Source organism: Pleurodeles waltl, chromosome 10 (assembly GCF_031143425.1).
Source record: "Pleurodeles waltl isolate 20211129_DDA chromosome 10, aPleWal1.hap1.20221129, whole genome shotgun sequence".
NCBI classification, from domain to species: Eukaryota; Metazoa; Chordata; class Amphibia; order Caudata; family Salamandridae; genus Pleurodeles; species Pleurodeles waltl.
The window spans coordinates 190,246,846-190,265,246 of NC_090449.1; positions in this window are offsets into that span (position 1 = coordinate 190,246,846).

Sequence of the window (18,401 nt, forward strand, 5' to 3'; positions counted from 1 at the left end):
ACTAGAGTCACAGAGTAGCCTTTAAAGGTATCCTACACAGATCGAGTCGACTGACACCTCAGGGCCACAAATGCAGATGGATGGAGCTGGTCATATTCAGTGCTTAGGGTGATACTAATACTCACATCCATTGCATAGGAAACATGGTCTCACACATGTAGTCATGTCATTTGACGATTTCCGCATTCCAGGCATGGTGAGGTCTAGTAATGGGAGATGTACATCCACTGACAGTAAAGCATGCCAACACATCTACTATCTATACTCAGCCAGGGAGCGTGATACCAATTTCCAATATATGATATAAAGGATGTCCTCACAAATATGTCACTTTGCCTAAACTGAGGCACATTATCCCTAATAAGACAGCCAAGTGCCAGGATTCTGTCAGTACTCACCCTTTGTGGCTGCTGTGCTGCCCTTAAACACCCACCCACCTCAGGGTAGGCCACCACCAAAATGCAGGCCATTAGGGAGTTCGGGCCTGATGAGCACCCCTCCCTCATTGGGAGGACATCCCAGTGGGCCTCAGTGGTCTTCTAGGACCAGCATCTCAGATCCTCCAACCTCTTTCTGCAGTGGATGGCCAGATCGCTTTCTTCTGATGTGTGTTCACCTGCATGGATGACACAGACAGAAAGAGGAAGTCATGTACACATTCCCCATACCAACAGAAGTGTACAATACACATCTGACTCACCAAGTGCCCACAATGTCCTTCCTCTCGGCTCACACGCCTCAACTCCATGCCCCAAGCATGCATGTACTCCCTCTCCAGCACACTTACTCCTTACACCATCACACACACCCCTTGTGAGAAAGTAGCCTCTTTCTAGCATGGCTACCCCCACTTTTGGCTTGTTTGTGAGTGTGTGTGTCAGTGTGTTTTGCCTGTCTCACTGGGATCCTGCTGACCCCAGTGCTCATAGTTTGTGGCCTAATGTGTGTGTTGTCAGTAGTGCTTATCTGTGTTACTGAAGTTCTGCTAACCAAACCTTCAGTGCTTGTGCTCTCTCTGCTTCCAAATTAGTCACTATAGTTTAGTGACTTCATATTCCAATTCCAATTGGCACACTGGACCCCCCTTATAAGTCCCTAGTATATGGAACCTAGGTACCCAGGGCATTGGGGTTCCAGGAGATCCTTATGGGCTGCAGCATTTCTTTTGCCACCTATAAGCTGCTCAGACAAACCCTTCTTCAGGACTGCCACTGCAGCCTCAGTGAAATAGTGCACACGCTATTTCACAGCCATTTTCACTGCACTTAAGTAACTTATAAGTCACCTAAATGTATGACCTTTATTTACTGAAGGCTAGGTGCGAAGTTACTACCACCATGGACCCTCAGTACTGCCAAACCAGCTCTATGAGGCTTGCACTGGAGCTACAGCTGCTGTCACCGCACAGACAGGGTCCTACCCTCCTGGGGTCTGAGCAGCTCAGTCCCAGGAAGGCAGAACAAAGCATTTCCTTTGGGAGGAGGGTGATACACCCTCTCCCTTTGGAAATAGGTGTTACAGGCTTGGGAGGGGTAGCCTTCCACAGCCTCTGTAAATACTTTGAAGGGCACAGATGATGCCCTCCTTGCATAAGCCAGCCTACACCGGTTCAGGGATCCCCAGTCCCTGCTGTGGCACAAAACTGGACACAAGAAAGGGGAGTGATCACTCCCCTGTCCATCACCACCCCAGGGGGGTGCCTAGATCTCCTCCAGAGTGTCCCTGGCATTATCCATCTTGTTTTCCAAGGTGTGGGGATGCTCTGGAGATCTCTGAGTGGCCAGTGCCAGCATGTGACATCAGAGACCCCTCCTGATAGGTGCATACCTGGTTAGGTAGCCAATCCCCCTCTAAGGGCTATTTAGGGTCTTTCCTGTGGGTTCCTCTTCAAATTCAGCTTGCAAGTTTCTACCAGGAATCCTCTGCAACTCCTGCTTCACCCTCTGAACGTTGGATCAACTGCAGACTGCTCCAGGAACCACTGTAACTGCAACAAAGTATCCAAGAAGGCTACTGTGACTCTGCAACTTCAGCTCAAGCCAGCAACTGCAACAGTTTCCAAGGTATGCACGCTCTGAGGACTCCCTGTCTTCACCCTGCACCAGAAGGCATCATCCAAGACAACAACTGGCTCTCTGGGACTCCTCTCCTGACGATGAGCGTGCTCCCTGGAACACAGGTGGGGGACCCCTTTGACCCAGTCTGTCCTAAGGTCCAGCTGTTTCTCCAAATTTGGTGGAGGTAAGAGCTGGCCTTCCTGGTTTGCAACAATACCCCTCTGCACCGCGTCATCTCTAGCTCCTAAGGCCTCTGGGCACTATTTGCAAGAATCCTTTGTGAACAGCATGGCCGAGGTCCCCAGCACTCCATCCTGTGATGTCAACTTTTGCACCTTCTTTGTCCCCGTGTCCTGGGTCTCCTATGGGTGCTGCCTGGTCATCTGTGGGTTCTCTCCAGTGTTGGGAGCCCCCTCTGCCTCCTCAGTCTGAGTTGAGGCCCCCAGGTCCCTCCTAGGTCTAGGCAGTGCCATTTTGAGGCAAACCGCAACATTGCTTGAACCAAGGCTTGTTGGACTAATCCAGTGCTGCAACTCGCCTGCATCTAACATCTCGACGTGGGACATCCTTTACATCATGCAGGATCCCGCAGCCATCTTCTTTAGTGCTCTTCTGCAGACTTCTTCTAACCGGAGAATCCTCTTTTGCACCATCTTCTAGGTTGGAAGGGACTCCTGTCCTTCCTGGAATCTTCCACAAATTCTGGACTTGGTCTCCTCTCTTCACAGGTCTTCAGGTCCAGGAATCCACCATTTGTTGCTTGCAGTCTTGCTTGGTTCTTGCAATAACGCTTATCACGACTTGTAGTGTGTCCTGAGGCAACTTGCAGTACTTTACTCCTGCTTTCCTGGGCTCGGGTGGGGTATTTTACTCACCTTTGTGATTTTCTTACACTCCCAGCGCCCCTCTACACACTACACTTGCCTAGGGGGGAATTCGTGATTCACATTCCACTTTCTTAGTATATGGTTTGTGTTGCCCCTAGGCCTATATCTTCCTATTGCATTCCATCGAATTTTCTATTGTTTGCACTATTCTGTGACTATTTACTTACCTGATTTTGGTCTCTACTGTATATGTTGTGTATAATACTTACCTCCAGAAGGAGTATTGCCTCTAAGACATTTTTGGCCTTGTGTCACTAAAATAAAGTACCTTTATTTTTGGTAACACTGAGTATTGTCTTTTCTTGTGTATAAGTACTGTAGAAAGTTGGCTCTGTATGTACTATTTCAAAGTAAGAAATAGCATGCACAGAGTCCAAGGGTTCCCCTTAGAGGTAAGATAGTGGCAAAAAGAGATAATTCTAATGCTCTATTTTGTGGTAGTGTGGTCGAGCAGTAGGCTTATCAGAGGGTAGTGTTAAGCATTTGTTGTACACATACAGGCAATAAATGAGGAACACACACTCAGAGACAATCCCAGGTCAATAGGTTTTTGTATAGAAAAATGTATTTTCTTAGTTTATTTTAACAACCACAGGTTCAAGATTTACAAACAATACTTGAAATGAAAGGTACTTCACTTAGGAACTTTAGGAACTTTGAATTAGCAAAATAGCATATACAGTTTTCACACAAATGGCATATAGCTATTTTAAAACTAGACAGTGCAATTTTCAACAGTTCCTGGGGGAGGTAAGTGTTTGTTAGTTTTGCAGGCAAGTAAACCACCTACGGGGTTCAAAGTTGGGTCCAAGGTAGCCCACCGTTGGGGGTTCAGGGCAACCCCAAAGTTACCACACCAGCAGCTCAGGGCCGGTCAGGTGCAGAGGTCAAAGTGGTGCCCAAAACGCATAGGCTTCAATGGAGAAGGGGGTGCCCCGGTTCCAGTCTGCCAGCAGGTAAGTACCCGCGTCTTCGGAGGGCAGGCCAGGGGGTTTTGTAGGGCACCGGTGGGGACACAAGTCAGCACAAAAAGTACACCCTCAGCGGCACGGGGGCGGCCGGGTTCAGGGTGCAAACAAGCGTAGGGTTCGCAATAGGTTTCAATGGGAGACCAAGGGGTCTCTTCAGCGATGTAGGCAGGCAAGGGTGGGGCTCCTCGGGGTAGCCACCACCTGGGCAAGGGAGAGGGCCACATGGGGGTCGCTTCTGCACTGGAGGTCGGATCCTTCAGGTCCTGGGGGCTGCGGATGCAGTGTCTTTACCAGCGGTCAGGTCTTTGAAGCAGGCAGTCGCGGTCAGGGGGCGCCTTGGGATTCCCTCTGCAGGCGTCGCTGTGGGGGCTCAGGGGGTGAACTCTGGCTACTCACGGTCTCGTAGTCGCCCGGGAGTCCTCCCTGTGGTGTTTGTTCTCCACAAGTCGAGCCGGGGGCGTCGGGTGCAGAGTGCAAAGTCTCACGCTTCCGGCGGGAAACGTGTGTTGTTTCAAAGTTGCTTCTTTGTTGCAAAGTTGCAGTCTTTGTGGAACAGAGCCGCTGTCCTCAGGAGTTCTTGGTCCTTCTAGATGCAGGGCAGTCCTCTGAGGCTTCAGAGGTCGCTGGACCCTGTGGAACGCATTGCTGGAGCAGTGTCTTTAGAAGTGGGGAGACAGGCCGGTAGAGCTGGAGCCAAAGCAGTTGGTGTCTCCGTCTTCTCTGCAGGTTTTTCAGCTCAGCAGTCCTTCTTCGTCTTAGGTTGCAGGAATCTATCTTGCTGTGTTCTGGGAGCCCCTAAATACTCAATTTAGGGATGTGTTTAGGTCTGGGGGGTTAGTAGCCAATGGCTACTAGCCCTGTGGGTGGCTACACCCTCTTTGTGCCTCCTCCCTGAGGGGAGGGGGCACATTCCTATCCCTATTGGGGGAATCCTCCATCTGCAAGATGGAGGATTTCTAAAAGTCAGAGTCACCTCAGCTCAGGACACCTTAGGGGCTGTCCTGACTGGCCAGTGACTCCTCCTTGTTTTTCTCATTATCTCCTCCGGCCTTGCCGCCAAAAGTGGGCCCATGGTCGGAGGGGGCGGGCAACTCCACTAGCTGCAGTGCCCTTGGTCGCTGTAACAAAGGGGGTGAGCCTTTGAGGCTCACCGCCAGGTGTTACAGTTCCTGCAGGGGGAGGTGAGAAGCACCTCCACCCAGTACAGGCTTTGTTACTAGCCACAGAGTGACAAAGGCACTCTCCCCATGTGGCCAGCAACATGTCTGGTGTGTGGCAGGCTGCTAAAACTAGTCAGCCTACACTGGTAGTCGGTTAAGGTTTCAGGGGGCACCTCTAAGGTGCCCTCTGGGGTGCATGTTACAATAAAATGTACACTGGCATCAGTGTGCATTTATTGTGCTGAGAAGTTTGATACCAAACTTCACAGTCTTCAGTGTAGCCATTATGGTACTGTGGAGTTCGTGCATGACAGACTCCCAGACCATATACTCTTATAGCTACCCTGCACTTACAATGTCTAAGGGTTTGCTTAGACACTGTAGGGGCATAGTGCTCATGCACTTATGCCCTCACCTATGGTATAGTGCACCCTGCCTTAGGGCTGTAAGGCCTGCTAGAGGGGTGACTGATCTATACCTATAGGCAGGTAGGTTGGCATGGCACCCTGAGGGGAGTGCCATGTCGACTTAGTCTTTTTATCCCCACTAGCACACACAAGCTGGCAAGCAGTGTGTCTGTGCTGAGTGAGGGGTCCCCATTGTGGCATAAGACATGCTGCAGCCCTTAGAGATCTTCCCTGGCATCAGGGCCCTTGGTACCAGGGGTACCAATTACAAGGGACTTTCCTGGATGCCAGGGTGTGCCAATTGTGGAAACAAAAGTACAGGTTAGGGAAAGAACACTGGTGCTGGGGCCTGATTAGCAGGCCTCAGCACACTTTTAAATCATAACTTGGCATCAGCAAAGGCAAAAAGTCAGGGGGTAACCATGCCAAGGAGGCATTTCCTTACAAGTACTGTGTAACTATAGTGGTATTTCAGGAGCTTTGAATGTCTCCTAGTTCAGCCTAAGCTGCTCTGCTACAGCTACCTCTAACAGCCTAAGCTGCTCGGACACTGACTACATTTCACTAACAAGGGATAACTGGACCTGGTATAAGGTGTAAGTACCTAAGGTACCCACTACAAACCAGGCCAGCCTCCTACACCCCTATCACACGTGACTATGGCATTGGGCTCACCTGTTCCTCTGGTGCCACATACAACTGTCCATACAGGGACAGGACTCCGTCTACGAGGTTCTCCAGCTCTTCTGGGATAAAGGCTGGGGCCCTATCACCTGCAGGATGTGACATGATGACTCCCAGAGACAGGACACAGCAGCTCAGCTGTCAGAGGTCTTGCTTGCAAGAGTGTCAGGAGTCAAGCGAGCAAATGACAAGTGACAGAAAATGGCGGTCACGGCTGCCTCGTACATTGGCCCCAATCCACCATAGGCAGCAATGGTATCCAATAAGAAGATGCACAGCAGTTGCGACCGCCGCCCACCATGACGACGTACGACAGTGGACTTAGGTCACTACAAACTGTCCTGTGTAGCAGTCCAGCAGATGTCATCCTGTGCACATATCATGCCTTGCAGTCCCTAAGTAAGTGTGTCTTACACATTTATGTGTTAAATGCGGAGTAGGCCTATTTTGTGCCATCATAGTTTAGCCAATACATGTGACATGCATGTCACTGTGATGCTTCAGCTTGCCCATAATGGTATGTGTCAGCAGTGCCTGGTCTATTGCCTGCCTTACGCAATCCCTATGCCATCCCTCCCACAGTACGAGTCCTGTCAGTGCTACACTTTCTTACCACTGGGTAATTTCAGAATACAGTGGGTTTGACAACAGGGATGTCACAGTACATGTTCAGTCTTGTGTTGAAGAATGTACTGTGTACTTTCTTGAAACACCTGAACAGCTACATCAGGTTCCCCCAACGTGCGTGATATGGGACACATCCCTCATGTGATAAGGGCCATAGATGGCACCCATATAGCCATGGTCTCTCCCAGTCCCAATGAACAGGAAAGGAAAAACTACCTCTTGATCAATGTACAGTTGGTGTGTCTGGTAGACCAGTATATCGCACAGGTGACAGCCAAGTTTCCAGGATCTGTTCATGACTCCTACATTATGAGGAACAGCACTGTCCCACACATGATGGCACCACTACACACAGAGACTTGACTCATTGGTATGTGTGCATTTGGATGTGTGTCTCTGTTGTGGCACCTGTCATCACAATCTTCCCTGTGGCTGTACCTGTATTGTAATGGGTCATTCCTTCATGCACACAGATGGCTCTGGCTATCCTTACCTTCCCTGGCTGTTGACATCAGTGAGGTACCCTGCCTCGGAAGGGGAACTTTGTTTCAGTGAGGCCTACAGCAGGATGAGGCATGTAATCAGAAGGACATTTGTCCATCTGAAAGCCAGGTTCAGGTGCTGGACGTCTCTGGAGGTGCCCTCCTCCACACTTCCCAAAAGGTATGCAAGATCATAGTTGCCTGCTGCATGCTCCACAATCTTGCCCTGAGATGTCAGATGCCATTGCTAGCTGAGGATGACGAGGCATCTGGACTAGTGGATGGAGATGCAGACATGGAAAGTGATGAAGAGGCAGATAGTGCAGTTGATTTTAGGGCTGAGCTCATCAATCAGTACTTCCAGTGACATACAGTATGCTGACTGTGTATTAACAAGTGATGTGTATCCACATTGATTGGTGACAATGGTCCTCCTGATTAGTTACATCAGTGGTGTTATAATGTGTTCCTGTCCCTATGTGTGTGTTGGGGGAGGTGAGTGCTTGAATGTAAGGTGCAAAGTTTACATGTATCTTATCTCACATGTGTACTTACTACAGGTAGGTAGATTCACATCTCCTATGGACAAACCTATGTTGAGCTATGTGCCCTGCATTCTCCTGTCTTCTCTTTTCATTCCACAGACTGACTGTGTCATGTAAAGCAATGCGGCTGCTACCAATGCCTTGTGGCATTCATGCCCATTATCCATTGGTAACTGTATGCAAGACAGTGTTTAGCACATAACAGTTGGCAGTTACAGTGAATTGTCATGTATTTCCTGTGACTGGGGATGTAGAAATGTCATCCATTTTGCCCTGGGCAGGACAACTATGGACTGCATATGTGCTTTGTGTGTGACCATGCCTTCTATCCTGATGAACTCTGTGTCATGGTTTCTTTTGTAGGTTGGATGAGTGAATTTACTGTAGTGTGTGGCTGGACTGGCGACTACCTAATATCTGACCTGGGACTTATCTGTTGTACTGTTTCTCCTGCAGAAGATGCCTCCCTCTGCTATCCATTTCACTGCCTGTTGGTTTAGGAGGCCCTTTGTCTCCTAGGTTAAGCCTTGTTGCTTGTTGCCAAGCTACAAAGAGGGTTAGTAGCCCATTGCTAAGTGTAGGTACTTACTTGCCCTTACCGATAATCCACTTTCCAACACTTATATATTATACATAATAATATAATGTATACTATATTTTATATTCCATATGTTACATGCTATTTGGTGAAAGTTATTTTGCTATATAGTATATGTTATATGGAACATGGTATGTGTTGTTTTTCTATATTATATATTAGCTGTTCTATGTAATATGTTACATACTACAAACTATGGCCGTCATAATGACTTCGGTGGTCTATTCCATAGACCGCCGAAGTCACAGCTGCCATATGACCTCCAGTGTTGGCGGTCTGAAGACTGCCATTATATGACTGCTGGTTGTTCTCTGCCACTTTTTGGTGGGAAAGCCACCAGCAGCCATACTGGCGGTCGGCGGTCAGGTGGAGCTTGCTCCGCTGCCACCGCAACGTCACCACAATGCCGCCAGCCGTATTACAACATTGTAAATGGCGTGGCGGTGTTGTGTTGGTGGGGCGCTAGTGGCGGAGCAAGCACTATGGACCCTGTTCCCTCCCAGACAACCACTGAGACCACCAGGTATGGTGATCATCTGACAGGGGAGGGTGGGTGTTAAGTTTTGTGTGCATGAATGTGTGTGTTTGTGTGCGTGTGTGCGAAAGTGTCTGTGTGCTTGTGTGAATGCCTGTATGTGGAGGTAGGGGGTGTCATGGCCGTATGTGTATGTGTGTGAATGACTGAGCGTGGATGTGTGCATGTATGTAAGTGTGCGTGTGTGGATGGTGAGGGTGCGTGTAAGTACAGAGATTGGGGGCGGGAGGGTCAGTACGGGGACCGGTGGAGGGGGGCATCGCTGCATGGGGGGTGGTGGGTGTGGGGCTTCTGATGGGGTCAGGGTTGGGGAGCCTCCTACATGGAGGTGGGGGTTAGGGAGTCCTGTTGTGGTGACTGGAATTAGTATTCCTGTCACCAGTATCCTTTCTGCCAGGGATTTCATGAGGGGGCCGCTGCCACAGAATCCCTGGTGGAAAGGATACTCATAATGCCACAGGCGGTGTTAGGTGGACCACCGGGTGAAGGTGGTCAACCTTTGTCCACGTTGTCTCACCACCCTAGCGGGAAAGGTGGGGAACTGGCTGCAATGCAGCCAGTTCACTGCTGCGGTCATAATTTGGCGGTCCTGCACCACCACGCTGTCGGCCGCCTGACCACAACCGCAGGTGTGCAGGACAGGACCACAAAGGTCATAATGACCACTTATATGTTATCTGTAATATATTATATTTTACATGTTTCATGTTAATTGCTTTTCTTTATGTTATAAAGTGTATGTTATACTGTATACATTATATTCCATATTTGTACATTATTCTTCATGTGTGATTTGTTACAATATACATTTTTCATTAAGTTGTACAATATGTTATGTGTGACATTTTATGCCATATGCTATACTTCATAAGTTACATATTACATGTCCTATATTAATTTTCATGCTTCATATGCTATATGATATTTATGTATAGTATTCATTATATGTTGCATTTCATTTGTTACACATTAAGGGCTTCATCTAATAGAAAATGCAGCAGCGTGTTGCAGCAAGCAATATTGCTGTGCCAAGCTTCATTTCCAAAATGCAGTGATGCGCCACTTTTGCAAGAATACAGCGCATCCCTGTGTTTTCCCCTGCACTGGTGCTAAATCAGCTGCCTAGCACCAACGCAGCCACCCTTGTCCCATGATGCACGGATGCCTGCGTTGAGGGGAGATTGTTTATGTGCAGGAAGGCACACCTTCCTGCACATAAGCAAGCATTAATGGCGATTTGCTTCTTCTATGTGTGCTGAAGAATGTAGCACATGTAAAAAGAACAAAAATTATTAGAAATAAAAGTATTTCTCCTCATTACGCTACACCTGGGGTGACGTTAGTTTTTGACGATGCCTCATATTTGTGATTTCTGTTAAATCTAGGGCAGCATCAAAAAGCAATGGTTGTTGTGTGGGTATGCCCACGGCAACACCCACTGCATGCCCCTTTGCCACAGAAAACTGCGTTGGGCAGCTCATAGTTACAAGGCCGTGTTAAGCCATGTGTAAAGTGGGTTAATGCCGCCATGAAGATATGAAGCAGGGCACAGCACCACTGGAGGGTCTCTAAAAGTGACACTCCAGTGGTGCAAGGGTCTCGTAAATGAGGCCCTAAGTGTTATAATTGATATGTTATGGCCTTTATTACATATTACTTACATAATTCTCTGTAATGTTGCAGTTGGTGCCAAGCTAACTTAGATGTTACACTTGGAGGGAGTCAACCAAATCTAACAGCAACCTTTATTACACTAGGGGCCTAATTTTCAAGACCTTTGCACCACTTCTGCTTCATTTTTATTTTTGAAGAGGTGGTGGCATTAGTAGTGCACTACACTGCTCCATATTTACAAACTGACGCTTGTGGCCAATGCCTCAGTTTGAAAAGTACTGTGTCACATTATACCTGCACCATGTATAATGTGTGCACAGTAGGCATTCCCATGGGAGAAGCCATGCACAATTGATGCTGTGAAATTTATAACATTTTACTGTGTCATTCTGCATCTTCACTGCATCACATTTTTACCACCGGCTCAAAGAGTCCTAAAATTGACACAGGGTTTTTTCCTATGGGAGACTCCTCACATTGCTGGAGTTGCATCAGTTTAACAATGTTACTCCAGAAATGCATGAGTTTAGCACAAACAGATGTGTCAGAATTTCTGACGCATCTGTCAAAACATGCGCCATGTAGCTCTGTATTGTAAATACCGTGCATCCATGGCATTGTTAGGAGATGTGCAGGATGTGCAAGAATTGTGACTCATCTATGGCGTTTCAACAGATTCTTGTAAATGAAGCCCTAAGTTCAGTACCATGGTGATATAACCTTCCACCAAAGTGCAGTGCCTCTGAATCTATGACCATTACAGACAAAGCAATGTCCCGCTATAGGATTTAAATTTACTCCAGATGAGCATCAGATAATTGAAAGATGTTGCTTGGGCTGGAAGTTTTCTTTCCGAGTTGTGTGCAGTATGCTTTGGATTTGGTACAGATCATATCCTATTTCCTCAAGCGAAATGTGTGCCTGTGTAATCTGCCTGTTCTTTGTATAAGTGACCTGATGGAAACTTCTGAAACGAGTTGAGGTTACACGAAGATCTTTGCCATTTTCAGAATTTAGACAACAATGCAGGCATGGGCAGAAATGATCCGCAAAAAGAACATATATGAGGAAAGGAAAAACAGACACTAGAAAAGTCAACACAAATATGTAGGGACCCCATTAATTCTTGTATAATCAACACCCTTGCCAATAATGTCTCGTATTGAAGGAGGAAGCCAGAACTCCCTGACATGAATAGCTAATGGAATTTTCCCAAAAAGATTCTCTATGCTTTGACCCCAACAATGACGCAGGTGTATTCAGCAGCCACCAAACACCCATTTTTTTCATAGGCTTCTCATGGGAGATTGGGCAATCATGGAGTGTGTTGGTGGGAATGTTCTTAATGGATTAGAATTGCTGCCGTTTTTTGTTTGTCCTTTGTGGACAGATTTAGAGTGAGGTTGTTTCAAAGTAAAAATTGCTGACTCAGCTCTCTCCAGTATCAAAACATAACAAAAATGAAAAGAAATTTCAGGCTCTTCCAATAGTAGCGAATGTAGGGTCAACGAGACTGGATGGTACTGAAAGGTATATGTTAAAACGTGTAATGAAGTGTGTAACATTCCTGTTGGTGCACAAAAGATGCCATACTACCATACATATAACATGGATGTGCAACCTGACTATAGACACCAGACCATCGATGGGACAGAATATCGAGAATAAAATATCGAAACTAAAAAATCGATGAGAAAGTAAGTCTAGATTTCCATACCTATCGTCACATATGTGTACCTTGGTGATATATTTATCTACGTGGTAAGCAGGTGAGGAGTTAGGAACAGTAAATCTATATTTCCCTATATGAATTTACACTATAATATTTGTCCCTCGATTTTCTGGAGTCACTATTCAGTGGTACAAGCAAAACATGGGAAAAAATCATGAAAATGAAATGATCCTGGGAAACAAGCAATAAACTGATATTTTTAAACTGACGACTGTAATTTATTATTTGAATAATTTTTGTGTATATTATTTGAATGTTACATACATATATGTGTGTGTGTGTGTGTGTATTAGTGTGTGCTGAATAGAATATCTGTCTCACTCATATTTAGCAACTCACCTAAATGAACATTGCAAGAACATTTATTTTCTCAAAATAGTGAGATTTCTGACTCAGCATTTTAAGCTTTCCTAACATTAAACTCAATATATTAAAACTAAATAAAGCTTGACCTTCTTCCACACACATGACATCCTCTTGAATCATGGATCGAAAGTATTAAAAGTCTGGGAACCCAGCCGTTTGGAGCAGTCAAGCACTGCCGTAATTTCCCTTTCATTTGAAAGAAGCCATGGTGTATTTCTGTCTGTTGAGGCACTTGGCGTGGCTTTATTATTGGCCTATCCTTGATGTGACCTGATCTAATGACAGTGATCTTAAAACAGTAGAAGACTTCCTCGCCCTCAATGCTAGTCCACCTAATTTTGCATCTTAGTCCAGTTTCCATCATCTGAAGTGGTAAATGGACCATGCTAGGCAATTTAGCATTTAAGTTTCGTTGATTTCCTGGTTTGGGGAAGCAAACATTAAACGCTGGATCTCCCAATCAAGCCCTTCATTTACATATTCGAATGCGAATTTAACAAACCCTTGACAGGATGTTTACCAATTCTTGCTGTGTGTGTGTTCAGTCCATTTTGAGCAGCTGAAGCATGACCAATGTGTCTTTGAATCCAGACTTGGACTTGGAGTTTCAATGTGCTCATTATCTTCTGACTTTTTGAAGAACGTGTTCTAAAGATTTATTTTAGCACGTTTAGAGTCTGAAAGGATTCACTCCACCGTACATGTACTATAAGAAACGGTCACCATTTTATAAGTATTTCTGCCATTTTACTGCAAATTTGCGTTTGTGCAACATAGCAAATCTATGTGCACTCGGTTAGCTACGTCTTCTTTTTGTGCATTTGTTTCTTCAAGTTTTGACCGGTGACCTGCAGCCACCTTGACTCTCATTATGAGTTACCCTTAATTCCGATGGGGACAGCAAATTCCGGCCTATTTAGATTCATAGAGTTCTTGGATTTAATTCAGACCCAAGTATTTTTTTCTGCCATTTCACCTGCTCTAAACAAGTAAGACTTAGGGGGGATTCAGTGGTGGAGCATTCTTGATTCTCTGGGGAACTAAAGAATTGAGACAATGCTTTAAACATGTGAAAGCTCAAAATGCATGTAGAGGGCTAGAGCCTCTGATAGATGACAGCTACGAGGTGTCTCTTCCCTAACCTCTCACTCCTCCCAATACCTGTTTTTGGTCTAGAGCTCGCCCCCCACGTCCGCAGCACCACCTTGTAAGTGTTTATCCACTTTTCAGTGCCTTGCCTCCTTGCGCTCTTGCCCCCATTTGTGCCCCTTCTGATTGCTGTATTCCGATTGTATTTTGTGCCATTTATCGTATTTTGTGACTGTTTTGGACTTGTGCCTTACTTTTGTTATTGTGCCTTGTTTTTCCTGGTTTTCGCCCCTTGTGCGCTCCCCCTTGCCGTTTTCTCCCTGCCGCTGCCTCCCCGCGGCCCGCCCCCCTCGCGCCCCCATTCACCGCTCCCTCCCGCCTCCTGCCTCCCAGCTGCTCCTCCCTCCCTTCTTAATGGCTGGCGCTGCGCGTCTGCGCCGCTGGCGCGCCGGAGGCAAGCCCGTTTGCGCCCGTCCGCGCCTGGACCGCGCCCAGCGCCACCACCCCTGGTCCGCACGCCCCCGCACCACCAGCCTTCGCTACTGGGCCAGCGAACTACTCGCCCTTAACCCTGGCTCCTCCGCAGCCTGCTTCCAGGCCACTCCGAAGCACACCAAAGGACCCTTCTCCTGCCGCAGCTGCAACTTCACCTGCAACAGAACAACGAAGCCTGCAACTACCACCACCAACCACCTCCACTGCATCCTCCTCAACACACGCTCCGCACGAAAGCACGCCATCGAGCTCTGGGACCTGCTCGACACCACTGCCCCAGACATAGCCTTCCTGACCTAAACCTGGTGGAACGACTCCTCGGCCCCAGACATCGCCATCGCCATCCCTGACGGATACAAGATCACCAGAAGAGATCGCACCAACGGAACCGGTGGAGGAATAGCCATCGTCCACAAATCCACCCTCAAGATCCACACCCACACGGACGAAACCCTCAAGACAGCTGAACACCTTCACTTCCAGATCCACACGGACCCCAACACTACCCTCAGAGGAACTCTCATATACCGACCTCCAGGACCAAGAGCCCCCTTCAGTGACACCATTTCCGACCTCGCAAGCACCCACGCCCTCGCCTCAATGGACTAGATCCTCCTTGGAGACCTCAATTTCCACCTGGAGAACAACAACGACGCCAACACCACATCACTGACCACCAACCTCGGACTCAGACAACTGGTCAACACACCCACCCACATCGCCGGTCACACCCTAGACCCACTCTTCACTGCAAGCAACCACATCTCCTTCAGCCACACCACCGAACTCCACTGGACCGACCACCACTGCGTCCACTTCACATTCAAGAACAACAGCGAACAACACCGCACCCCATTACCGCCGCACCGCCGCTGGGGCAAAGTCACCGAAGATCAACTAACCAGCACCCTCGTCAAGAACCCGCCGACCGACCCCACCGACCCGGACTCCGCCGCCATCAACCTCCAACAGTGGATCCTCAACTGCGCCAACACCCTCGCACCACTCAAGAGGCCCACCGTCAACCAAGAAAAGAAAAAAGCAGCCTGGTTCACAGACGAACTGATCACCTCCAAACGCACCTGCCAGAAACTCAAGAAAAAATGGCTTCTCGAGCGCACACCCGACAGCCTAGCAACCCACAAGGAAGCCACCCGCAAGCACCACCAACTTATCCGACTCGCCAAACGCTCCCACTTCACAGAACGCCTAAACAACAACGCACACGACAGCAAGGAGCTCTTCTGCATCGTGAAAGAGCTCTCCAACCCCACCGCCAACGTCAACGATGTCCCACCATCCCAGAAACTCTGCGACGCACTCTCCACCTTTTTCTACCAGAAAATCGTCGCCATCCACGACAGCCTCAACACCACACCTCCGCCAGACCCGACACCCCCGACAACTCCTCCTACGCCGACCGCCTCACCACCTGGACCCACGTAGATGACGCCGAAACCCGAAAGACCATGAACTCCATCCACATAGGATCCCCCTCAGACCCCTGCCCACACCACGTCTACAACAAAGCCGACTCCACCATCGCCCCCCAACTTCGCAAGATCATCAACCTTTCCTTCGACACCGCAACCTTTCCGGACAGCTGGAAGCACGCCGATATCCAAGCCCTCCTCAAGAAACCCAAGGTTGACCTCAACGACCTCAAAAACTTCCGCCCGATCTCCCTCCTCCCCTTCCCAGCGAAGGTCATCGAGAAGATCGTCAACGCCCAGCTCACCCACTACCTCGAAGACAACTCCATCCTAGACCCCTCCCAATCCGGATTCAGACGCAATCACAGCACCGAGACTGCACTCCTCGCCGCCACAGACGACATCAGACAGCAAATGGACAACGGCGAAACTTCAGCCCTCATCCTCCTAGACCTATCCGCCGCCTTCGATACGGTCTGCCACTGCACCCTACTAACTCGTCTCCACGAAGCCAGAATACAAGACAAAGCCCTCAACTAGATCTCTTCTTTTCTCTCCGCAGAACCCAGAGAGTCCGTCTCTCACCCTTCCGCTCCGAAGCCACCAACCTCATCTGCGGCGACCCCCAAGGCTCCTCGCTAAGCCCAACGCTGTTCAACGTCTACATGGCACCCCTCGCACAACTGGCCCATCAGCACAACCTCAGCATCCTCTCCTACGCCGACAACACCCAGCTCATCCTCTCCCTTACTAAAGATCCACACACCGCCAAAGCCAACCTCCACGAGGGACTGAAATCCATTGCCGAATGGATGAGAAACAGCCGCCAGAAATTAAACTCCGAAAAGACGGAAGTTCTCATCCTCGGACGCTCCCCCTCGGCCTGGGACGACTCCTGGTGGCCCACCGCGCTAGGACCCCCACCTACTCCAGCCAACTACGCAGGAAACCTCAGCTTCATCCTCGACTCCGCTCTCACCATGTCCAAACAGGTCAACGCAGTCTCCTCCTCCTGCTTCAACACCCTCCGCATGCTCCGTAGAATCTACAAGTGGATCGCGACAGAAACCAGAAAAACGGTGACCCAGGCCCTCGTCAGTAGCAGACTTGACTACGGCAACGCACTCTACACAGGCTTCCCAGCAAAAGACATCCAACGACTCCAACGCATCCAGAACGCATCCGCACGCCTGAACCTCGACATACCCTGCCGATGCCACATCTCCCACCACCTGAAGGACCTCCACTGGCTCCCCGTGGACAAGAGGATCACCTTTAAACTTCTCACCCACGCGCACAAAGCACTACACGATGCCGGACCCGCCTACCTGAACAACAGACTCAACTTCTACGTACCCTCCCGCCAACTCCGCTCTGCCAACCTCTCCCTCGCCATCGTTCCCCGAATTCAACGCAAGACCTCCGGCGGCAGATCCTTCTCCTACCTCGCCGCCAAGACCTGGAACTCACTCCTGACCTCCCTGCGCCAGACCCAGGACCTCCTCACCTTCAGAAGACTCCTCAAGACATGGCTCTTCGACTGATAGCAGCTGCCCCCTCCCCCCCAGCGCCTTGAGACCCTAACGGGTACATAGCGCGCTTTATAAATTTAATGATTGATTGATTGATTGATTGCTGAACTCAGCACCGGCATGGCTAACAAAGAGTCTATCTGCAGTCAGCACATCGGGAACCAAGTTCCTGATGGGGATGGTGGGCTCATGTGGGTCTGATCTCTAGGGTCATAATGTGGCAGTCTGACCGCCACTTTGAGGTTGGTGGTCCCAGGACTGGCAGCATCGTAATGAGGCCCCTATGTCTGTAGTGAGAGCATAAGAAGGGATATTCAAATCAAATCAAATCATTAACATTTATAAAGCGCGCTACTCACCCGTGCGGGTCTCAAGGCGCTAGGGGAAAAAAGGGGGGGTTAACGCTGCTCGAACAGCCAGGTCTTTAGGAGTCTCCGGAAAGCGGAGTGGTCCTGGGTGGTCCTGAGGCTGGTGGGGATGGAGTTCCAGGTCTTGGCCGCCAGGAAGGAGAAAGATCTCCCACCCGCCGTGGAGCGGCGGATGTGAGGGACAGCAGCAAGTGCGAGGCCAGAGGAGCGCAGGTGGCGGGAGGGGACGTAGAAGCTGAGGCGTCTGTTGAGGTATTCCGGTCCCTTGTCGTGGAGGGCTTTGTGTGCGTGGGTGAGAAGTCGGAAGGTGATCCTTTTGCTGACTGGGAGCCAATGCAGGTGTCTCAGGTGTGCGGAGATGTGGCTGCTGCGGGGTACGTCTAGGATGAGGCGGGCCGAGGCGTTTTGAATGCGTTGCAGGCGATTTTGGAGTTTGGCTGTGGTCCCGGCGTAGAGGGTGTTGCCGTAGTCCAGGCGGCTCGTGACGAGGGCGTGGGTCGCGGTTTTTCTGGTGTCGGCGGGGATCCAGCGGAAGTTCTTACGGAGCATGCGGAGGGTGAGGAAGCAGGCGGAGGACACGGCGTTGACTTGCTTAGTCATGGTGAGAAGAGGGTCCAAGATGAAGCCGAGGTTGCGGGCGTGGTCTGTGGGGGTCGGTGCGGTGCAGAGAGCCGTGGGCCACCAGGAGTCGTCCCAGGCAGACGGGGTGTTGCCGAGGATGAGGACTTCCGTTTTTTCAGAGATCAGCTTTAGGCGGCTGAGCCTCATCCAATCTGCGACGTCCTTCATACCCTCTTGTAGGTTGGTCTTGGCGCTGGC